This window comes from Drosophila sulfurigaster, unplaced genomic scaffold, assembly GCF_023558435.1.
Source record: "Drosophila sulfurigaster albostrigata strain 15112-1811.04 unplaced genomic scaffold, ASM2355843v2 contig_289_pilon, whole genome shotgun sequence".
NCBI lineage: Eukaryota > Metazoa > Arthropoda > Insecta > Diptera > Drosophilidae > Drosophila > Drosophila sulfurigaster.
This window is the reverse complement of record NW_026909668.1, coordinates 159,859-168,185: the sequence shown is the minus strand read 5'-3', so window position 1 is coordinate 168,185 and position 8,327 is coordinate 159,859. Positions and strand designations below refer to the sequence as shown.

Below are 8,327 nucleotides of genomic sequence, written 5' to 3'. Positions count from 1 at the left end.
CTTTTAGGCGCGGATATCCTCCCATCCGTTCTTCTCGGCGGCTCTCGTCCGAACGTTTGTGGGACCCTCATTAGTCAAGAGACGATTTTCGGTTGGATCATGACCGGCACAGTGTCAGGATCCACTTCTAACACCATCTCGTCCTTTCGACTCGACTGTCCGTCGATCGAACTCCTACGATTGGTCCTGTGACAGGACCCCTTCAAATCTATTTAAATTTTTCGGCTCGACTGTCCATCGAACGAACCCCTAAGAATGGTCCTGTGACGGGACCCCACTCGAAACCTCTTCGGCTCGACTGTCCGTCGAGCGCACCTCTAAGCTCAAGCCTTCATTAGGCCCCCACTCAAAATCCGTTTCGTCCCCTTCGGATCGACTCTCCGTCGAACAAGCCTCTATGATCGATCCTATATTAGGACCCAACTTGAAGTCTTCGACACCTTCGGCTCGACTGTCCGTCGAACGAACCTATACGATTGGTCCTGTGACAGGACACCCCTCCGAATCTCTTTCAGCTCGACGGTCCGTCGAACGATCCCGGACGGAGACAAATTCTTCCTCTGCACCGGTAACTCCGCGCGGGGTTTCCGTGCCTCCCGGCACAACCTCGCGCCAGCCCAGGAGCCGACGCGACCACCCGGCACCCTCCAGTGAAGAACCACCAAGGACGTCCCATGTCAACGCTTCCCAGGCCGGCATCCACAGGCCCACTTACCCACGCACCAGGCCCGTGCCTAGCCACGCCAAAACACTGACGGCACTTTCCAGTACAAAGGAGTGAGTATACTCCCCACCGCGGCGATCAAGCTAGACACGGGGACGGCGGCTTTCGAAGCGCGAGTGCTTTTACATACGTGTTGTCCTGTAAGCCGCATCAGCGAGTCGTTGCCAGGGGCCTTGAGCCTCTCCATCACTCGCATGGGCGCTGAAGGAGTCTGCACGGCGTCGTTGCGCTCCAAGATACACCCACTCTATCTATCCTGATATTGTCCTGCCGGGTATCCTCCCAAGTCTGATGTTCTTTGCAATCCCAATATTGCAATTGGGGAGAATGTTGATGCGAGCGCATTGTAGGTGAGTGGCACACTATCCGTTCCGCCGACCAAAAGCACTCGATGCTTTCGCTCACCCGCAATGCGCTCACGCGTAAGAAAGCACTCAAGATCCAGTGCTCTCAACTTCTCTCTCTCCCACAACTCTCCACCGCAGAGCCGAGCTTTGCAAGGGCTCGGCGCTAGATCTGCAGAATGTCGTCGGTATTTTGCCTCTCAGTATCGATCTACATTTGTTTAATAGCGGTCACCCCAATAACCCCCTCTCTATACGTTTTATTGTTAACAACCCGAACGTTTAAATATATACTTAAGAAAATATATAACGCGAGTGTTTTATTTAATTACGGGAAAGGGAAATCTGGAACCTATCTGCGCCACCACAATAAATAGTAATATCTTAAAGCCGAAACGCGTCAGAGCTTCAACTCAAGATCAAAGCATTGTTACAGTCGTTCATATTGCAACGCAGTCGAGGAATCCCATTAAGTGGTCCACTGCTTCAAGAAAAAGCAAATTTATTCGCTAAGCAATTTAATATTGAAAATTTTAATTGTACTGTGAGTTGGATAAGCCGCTTTAAGGTCTGGCATAATATTGTCGGCGGTACAGTCAGTGGAGAATCTTTGTCTGTACAAAAATCGATGTTAGGGAGTGGCTTACAAAGGTTTGGCCTATACTACGAAAAGATTTCACTGATGAGGAAATTTTTAATGCCGACGAAACTGGACTATTCTACAAATTAACTCCCGACAAAACATTAAAATTTAAAGGTGAGAAGGAAAATTATTTTGAAGAAATCTGTTTATTGAAATTTTAATTTATAGGTGAAAAATGCACTGGAGGGAAGCTGTCCAAGGAAAGGATAACTGTGCTTGTTGCAGCCAATATGAGTGGTAATATTAAAAGCAATTATTGGTTATTGGAAAATCAAAGCGACCTAGATGCTTTAAATATGTTCAGTCTTTGCCTGTGATTGGGATGCTGAGCTTAAAAGAAGAAAAAATATATTGCTATTAGTTGATAATTGTCCAGCCCATCCCCAAATGAGCGACCTAACAAATATCACATTAGTTTTCCTTCCACCAAATACGACATCTGTATTACAACCAATGGATCAAGGCATAATTCGAGTGATTAAATCAACTTTTCGAAAAATCTTGTACTTAAAATAATCAGCAATATGGATGAAAACAAAGATGAAAATTACCCGAAAATAAGCATACTGGATGCCATTTTAATGATAAATGATGCATGGCAATAACTTTCACCATTGATTGCGAATTGTTTTAAACATGCTGGGTTTGCAGAAGAAAATTTAGATGGTTCCAGCAGCTCAAGCTCAACTAATATTGAAATCGAAGATGACATTCCTCTATCGGTTTGGGCAAGAGCTCTAAAAATCAGCTACCGATTTCAAAGGAAGAACTGGATGAATATGTTCTTATTGACAATGGTGTGGCGACTTGTGAGGAACCATCCGAAGACAGAATTGTTGAAAATATGTATATTAGATGATGGACAGGATAGCGACGACAACATGGAAAATCGAAATGAAGATGAGTCAGCACCTAGCGTTTTTGAGGCACTCGGCAGCACTGACGCGATCCATGGACACGGAGCGGCGGACACTAGGAGGAATACCAGCCATTACATGGAGACACGCTGTCTCAATACATCGTATATGCATATGCATGTACACGCACTATAAGGTTATTCCAACTGGATGGTACTTGCAGCACTGTACCTGGAGACGCGCCAATTGCTTCGCCGACAACTGGAACACGTACTGCCACTATGGACAAGATGCTAGGCTAAGGTTTGCGCTAGCCAGCGCGGCCGGCTCACAAATCCAGCAGCGTCGATTCCACCGTCGCGTCACACTATACGGCGCACTGGAATTGATCGACACGCTGCAATACGGAGATTTATGCTAGGCTAGTGTCGCGCAATTTATTTAATTATATTGCGCCACTGGCTCAAAGCTACTGCCACTACAATCGCTTGGCATTGCCATGCGATGAAGAAAAGTTTCCATGTGAGCAAAGCTCTTTTGTTTACATTCTCTCAATCGAGCTTGCACTGCTTTGCATATAATTGCATGCCAATACAATACACACACATATTTACACATACACACAGCTGCATGTGTATTTCAAGCTGCAAATAAGCACCAACACCAGCAAGCAACCGTCGCATACGAAGATGCATACAAATCCAAATTCGGACAGCTTAGCGGGCAACTGTGGACTAGTCGACCACTGCTAGCTGTCCTACATCTTCGCAGCCCACTTTGCACCTCTTCGTTGGACAACTGCTTGCAGACAATACTCCTCACCACTGGAAATGATATGCTGACGGTTTACATGCACTGCCACTCTACACCTGCACGCAGGCGTGTAGTTTTGCACTGTGGCCCCTCATCACCATCAGCTGCCATCTATGGTCCAACCCTGACGACAACACACCAGTGTTGCCAGGTATTGAGCTCGCAAATAGGCTAGATTTTGGGTAAAAATAGGCTAGAATAGGCTAAAATTCAGAAAAATATGCTGAAAAATAAGCTATATATTAAAATTCAATAATATCTACCAAATTAAAGTAATTTTCATGTTTTTATTATTAAAAGTTAACAAACTTTCAATATCGTCGTTCTCCCGTCATTCAAATATTTGTCTTTGTTTTAATTTGGGCAAGATGCTTTTGTGGCAACGAATAGGTATGACAGCATTCATTGTGTCTTCGTAACCCATATCTGTAACATTGAAATATATTATTATTAAAATATAAATAAGTTTGACACAATTTAAAAACAAACCTTATGCTCAATATTGCATTCAAGCTTTTAATACCATTTTATTGTGCAATTTTCACTATGTTCATTTGGCTGAACACTCGTTCCACCTCTGCATTGGACCATGGCAGGAAAACAACTGGATGGCAAATAATGCAAGCGCCTTAAAGGGGTTGTTGTTTCCTGCGTCTCTATACGCTAGCACCTCTGCCCAAAATTGCATCGATTCTTCTGTTTTTCCCATTTTATCAGGTGAATTTTGTCCAATTGTGATTTTAATTCATCGATATCAGTTATTTTAAAATATTCAAAAATATTTATGAAATCAAATATATTTTTGTGGGGTCGCAGTATATTATCTACTGCAAATATATTGACCTTCTCTAAAATATTGAAGTTGTCGGGAAGTCTAAAATGGAAAAGTGTATTATAAATATAGTGATAATCTAATCAACTGCAGCTTATTCGTACCTTTCACGGAGTTGCATTATTAATCGTTTCACAAAATTAACGCAAACCTGCCTTATTTCCGGTTCTTGCTCTTGATCACATAAAATAATGCGATAACATATCGCACCATCCAAAAAATCTATCGATCAGAAAGCACGATCATATGAATAAAGTTCACGTAACAATCGGCAAAAAGAACCAGCAAAACATTGAACACCAAAAATAAAACTTTTCGTTGGTCACAAATACATTAAAAATATAAATTATTTTTAAAAATAGGCTAGATTTATGGCTATAGGCTATTTACAAATTTTATAGGCTAGATCATTTAAAAATAGGCTAGATCTAGCCTAAAATAGGCTAAACTGGCAACACTGCAACACACATATGTACCAATCTGGACCAACTACATTGTCGCAACCACCCCTGGCCTAGGACCTGCGACAACTCCAGCTTAGCGCCACCCCGGCTCATGCAGACCATCTACATATGGCAGTGTTTTTATTTTATATTGATTGTAAAAATTTTTTCCACTAAGCCATAGCCAATACCCATATATGTAGATCGTGACTGCGGCGACTTGGCATACTGGTCCTATGGCCAGATGCCAGACTGTCGCAGTTTGCGATCTATTAATTTTAAAGTCATTACCTGGAGCATTTACCTGCAATACCCTGTAAATACGATTCGCAGCATGTCCTCTTGCGAGTTGCTCGCAACGCGGCCGTCCTTACGGGCGGATACGTGATAGAAAGGAATAGGCGAAAATCTACACAAAAGGCGATTGGACCTGTACGATACTTTCTCTCTCCCTCTTATGTCACCTCTAACATTAAGGTAGCTTTAAGCTGTATCCCTCTGTTTTGCACAGTTAGGCCCACTGTGCAATGGCCACTGCCGATAGGGACGACAGAGTGTCTAGAGTTCGAGCCGAGCGGACGTGTTTGCTGCGCTGCCACTACTGCGAAAATTAATTAAGCTAGCTCATACCTAAGCGCCTCCGTTCCCCGAACTATAACTACAAGCCCTCGCCGGCGCCGCGCCGCAAGCAAGCCAGTCCAGCGCGCGCCAATAAACACAACAAAAAAGTGAATAATTCGTGTTTTAATTTGTGCAAGAAAATTTTTCACAGCAATGGCCGCCAACAACTATGCCATTAAATGCCAAGCAGAGACAATAAAAGTTAAAGTGAATACGCTAAAAGCAGTCCCAATACATAAAAAAAATAACCCTGTGAAAAAAATAGTTAAAAGTGCTAATTACTTGCATATCAAAGGTCATAAGTTGACTCTATGCCAGAGTGAAAACTTATTGACCTTTGACCCGACTCGAAAGTGGAATTAATTAACATAAAATCTCGATGAAAATTTTGTGAACTTTGAACCCACCACCTCCGCCATCATAGCTACCGCTCTCACCGCAAATAGTGCCATCACTAATTTCTCTCTCACTTTCCCTTCACCTGTTCACCGCTGAACAGAGAGATAATTGAACGGGACACAAAGACAATAAGTGAGAGAGTGTCAAATAAGAGAAAGAAAGGGCATGACCTATCAATATGTGCATTGGCACACTTTCATGTCTGCAAGTGACTGTTGTAATGTTCGTGTATTGTGTGCACATATACACGTCTGTCACTGCCACCAGCCAGTACTACATAAAAGAAAATATAAAAATGAGAACAAATCGTATTTTGCACCAATTCAACGGTGGTATACTTACATATTGTCCTCTGCCATTTACACTGCAAGCGCACCTGTTGCGTTGTCAGCTTACATTGGTACTACTCAATCAGCAGCCAGCACTACAATAAAGATGAACATACTATTGAGATTATATTGTGACTTTTACCAATCAAATGGTGGCATACTTACATATAGTTCTCTGCCAATATGCTATCAGCGCACCTGTTGCGTGACCAATAATCATTCGGCAGCCTATACTACCAGCCAGTACTACAAATTGAGAACATACAAATAATTACATATTGTATTTTGCACCAATCAAACGGTGGCATACTCTCATATTGTCCTCTGCCATTACGCTGCAAGCGCACCGTTGCGTGGCCAGCAAATCATCGATACTACTCAATCAGCAGCCAGCAACTACATATGAACCGGCACACCCGGCTGTAAATAACTTTATGAGCATTCGAATTTTAATGACGAGAGTTTAACGCACAGCATCTCTGGTTTAAATAATGCTGTACGCGACTGTTTTACATGTCAAAAATGACTGCAAAACAATCAAAAATTACTGATTATTTAAATTAAGAATACAAAGAAAAAGAAAATAAATTAATCTAGTTATATTAAGTTTATGAATATCGGTTATATGTATGTGTACGACATATATATTTTGAAAAACCAAGGTTATTGAAATAAACTTTTTGTTTATTTAAAAATTAATTTGTTTTATTTTTAAAGCCTATTACGAACTGGCAACCATAAAATAAACAAAAAATAATTTTTTTGCTCCTGATTAGTGCGTCTTCCGGGTATAACGACGTAAAATGGTCGGTCCTTGAAAGTCGTTATAACCGGAACCTACTATATTTGGTATATCGATATAGTACCACATTCAAAATATACCATAGACGGCATAATATACCAGATTTACGGCCAAATCAGCTAAAACCCCTGGTAAGTAGGCGTTTTTGCTCATACAAAAGTATTTCCTTAATTACTTCCGAAATTTTTATCTGACCGCAACCAAATTTTCAGGAGTCACAATTACTATAGTTCTTATTGTACACACACACACAAAATTCGCAGCTCTATCTCTAAAGTTACGCTTGTTATTCGATTTTTTTGATTTGCGGAAGTGGGCGTGGCAAACATTTAAAACAAACTTGATCTGCATGCGAACATTATAGCTCTATCTTTATAGTCTCTGAGATCCCGTGTTTCATACGGACAGACGGACATGATCGTCTCGACTATTGATGCCGATCATGAATATATATACTTAATAGGGTCGAAGATGCCTCTTTTACCTGTTACATACATTTCCTGCCGGCACAAAGTTATAATACCCTTCTACCCTATGGGTAGCTGGTATAAAAAGAGACAATCAATAAGCACATGCAATGGGAATAGAACTTACCTTCGGTAATATTGAAAGGGTGCAAGTCTTTTGCAACTAAGGCTAGCTGCTTTCAAGCTAAAGAATCCCGAAATCGCGTCGAAACAACTTTTTTGGGAAAAATGTCCAATTTGGGGTGTGACGCGTTATGTTGAGACATGCACTTATGGCGGCTGAGGGTGCCCGTGCCTTGCTTTGAATTATGCACCAGCACATGCTTACAGCTCCGGCAGTACATAAAATCTACATTATTGCCATTATAATTAACGCAATCGAAAAGTTTCCACACTTCACTCCTGCCCTTTTATTTTGTATAAGCTTTACACATTCATTATTTGCTATGTTTGCACGCAGATCAAGTTTGTTTCAAATGTTTACCACGCCCAATCCGCCCCCGCAAATCAAAAAAATCGAATAAAAGCGTAATTTTAAAGCTGGTATATACCTCAGTAAAATTGATATTTGTGCAAAACTTATTTTTGATGTAACGCTTATTCGAATAACTATATTAATTTGTCGAGTATACACATTTTTCTCGTATGCTTTGACTTGTGTTTCTATGCATTTATTTCTTATCTGCTTTTAATCTATGGTCCCGTTAGCATTTAGAAGAAGACAAAGTCATGTGTTTAGTAGAAAGTTGATATTTGTGCAAAGTTCTGCATTTAGATTTTGAGCTCGACACGTCAACTGACCTCCAGCAAAAAGTGGTTTATTTTAAGAAATTTTTCATTTCTTAATGTAAAAAGTTTATATTGTTGCCATTTTTGATCTATTTCGCGAGATTTATAAAATTATTGATTAAAAATGCCGCGTGCACTCGAATTAAGGGAAAGAGAAGACTCAAATTAAAACAATGGCTGAGTTTGGCGTTAAAGTTGGCGAAATTGCCAAAAGAATTAATAGGCATCGCAATACAATTGGAAATTATTTAAAACCCAGAGAAA

At 41.0% G+C, this 8,327-nt stretch overlaps 1 long non-coding RNA gene across 1 annotated transcript; it reads right to left on the bottom strand.

Annotated features, from left to right (window-relative positions):
* Nucleotides 1-5,720: 5,720 nt before the first annotated feature.
* LOC133849764 (uncharacterized) lies at nucleotides 5,721-7,926 on the bottom strand. Its single transcript, XR_009895453.1, has 5 exons — nucleotides 7,826-7,926; nucleotides 6,316-6,425; nucleotides 6,171-6,251; nucleotides 6,019-6,100; nucleotides 5,721-5,949 (listed from the first exon to the last, which is right to left on the bottom strand). It is a non-coding gene; the product is annotated as an uncharacterized LOC133849764 (long non-coding RNA).
* Between the last annotated feature and the right edge of the window lie 401 nt (nucleotides 7,927-8,327).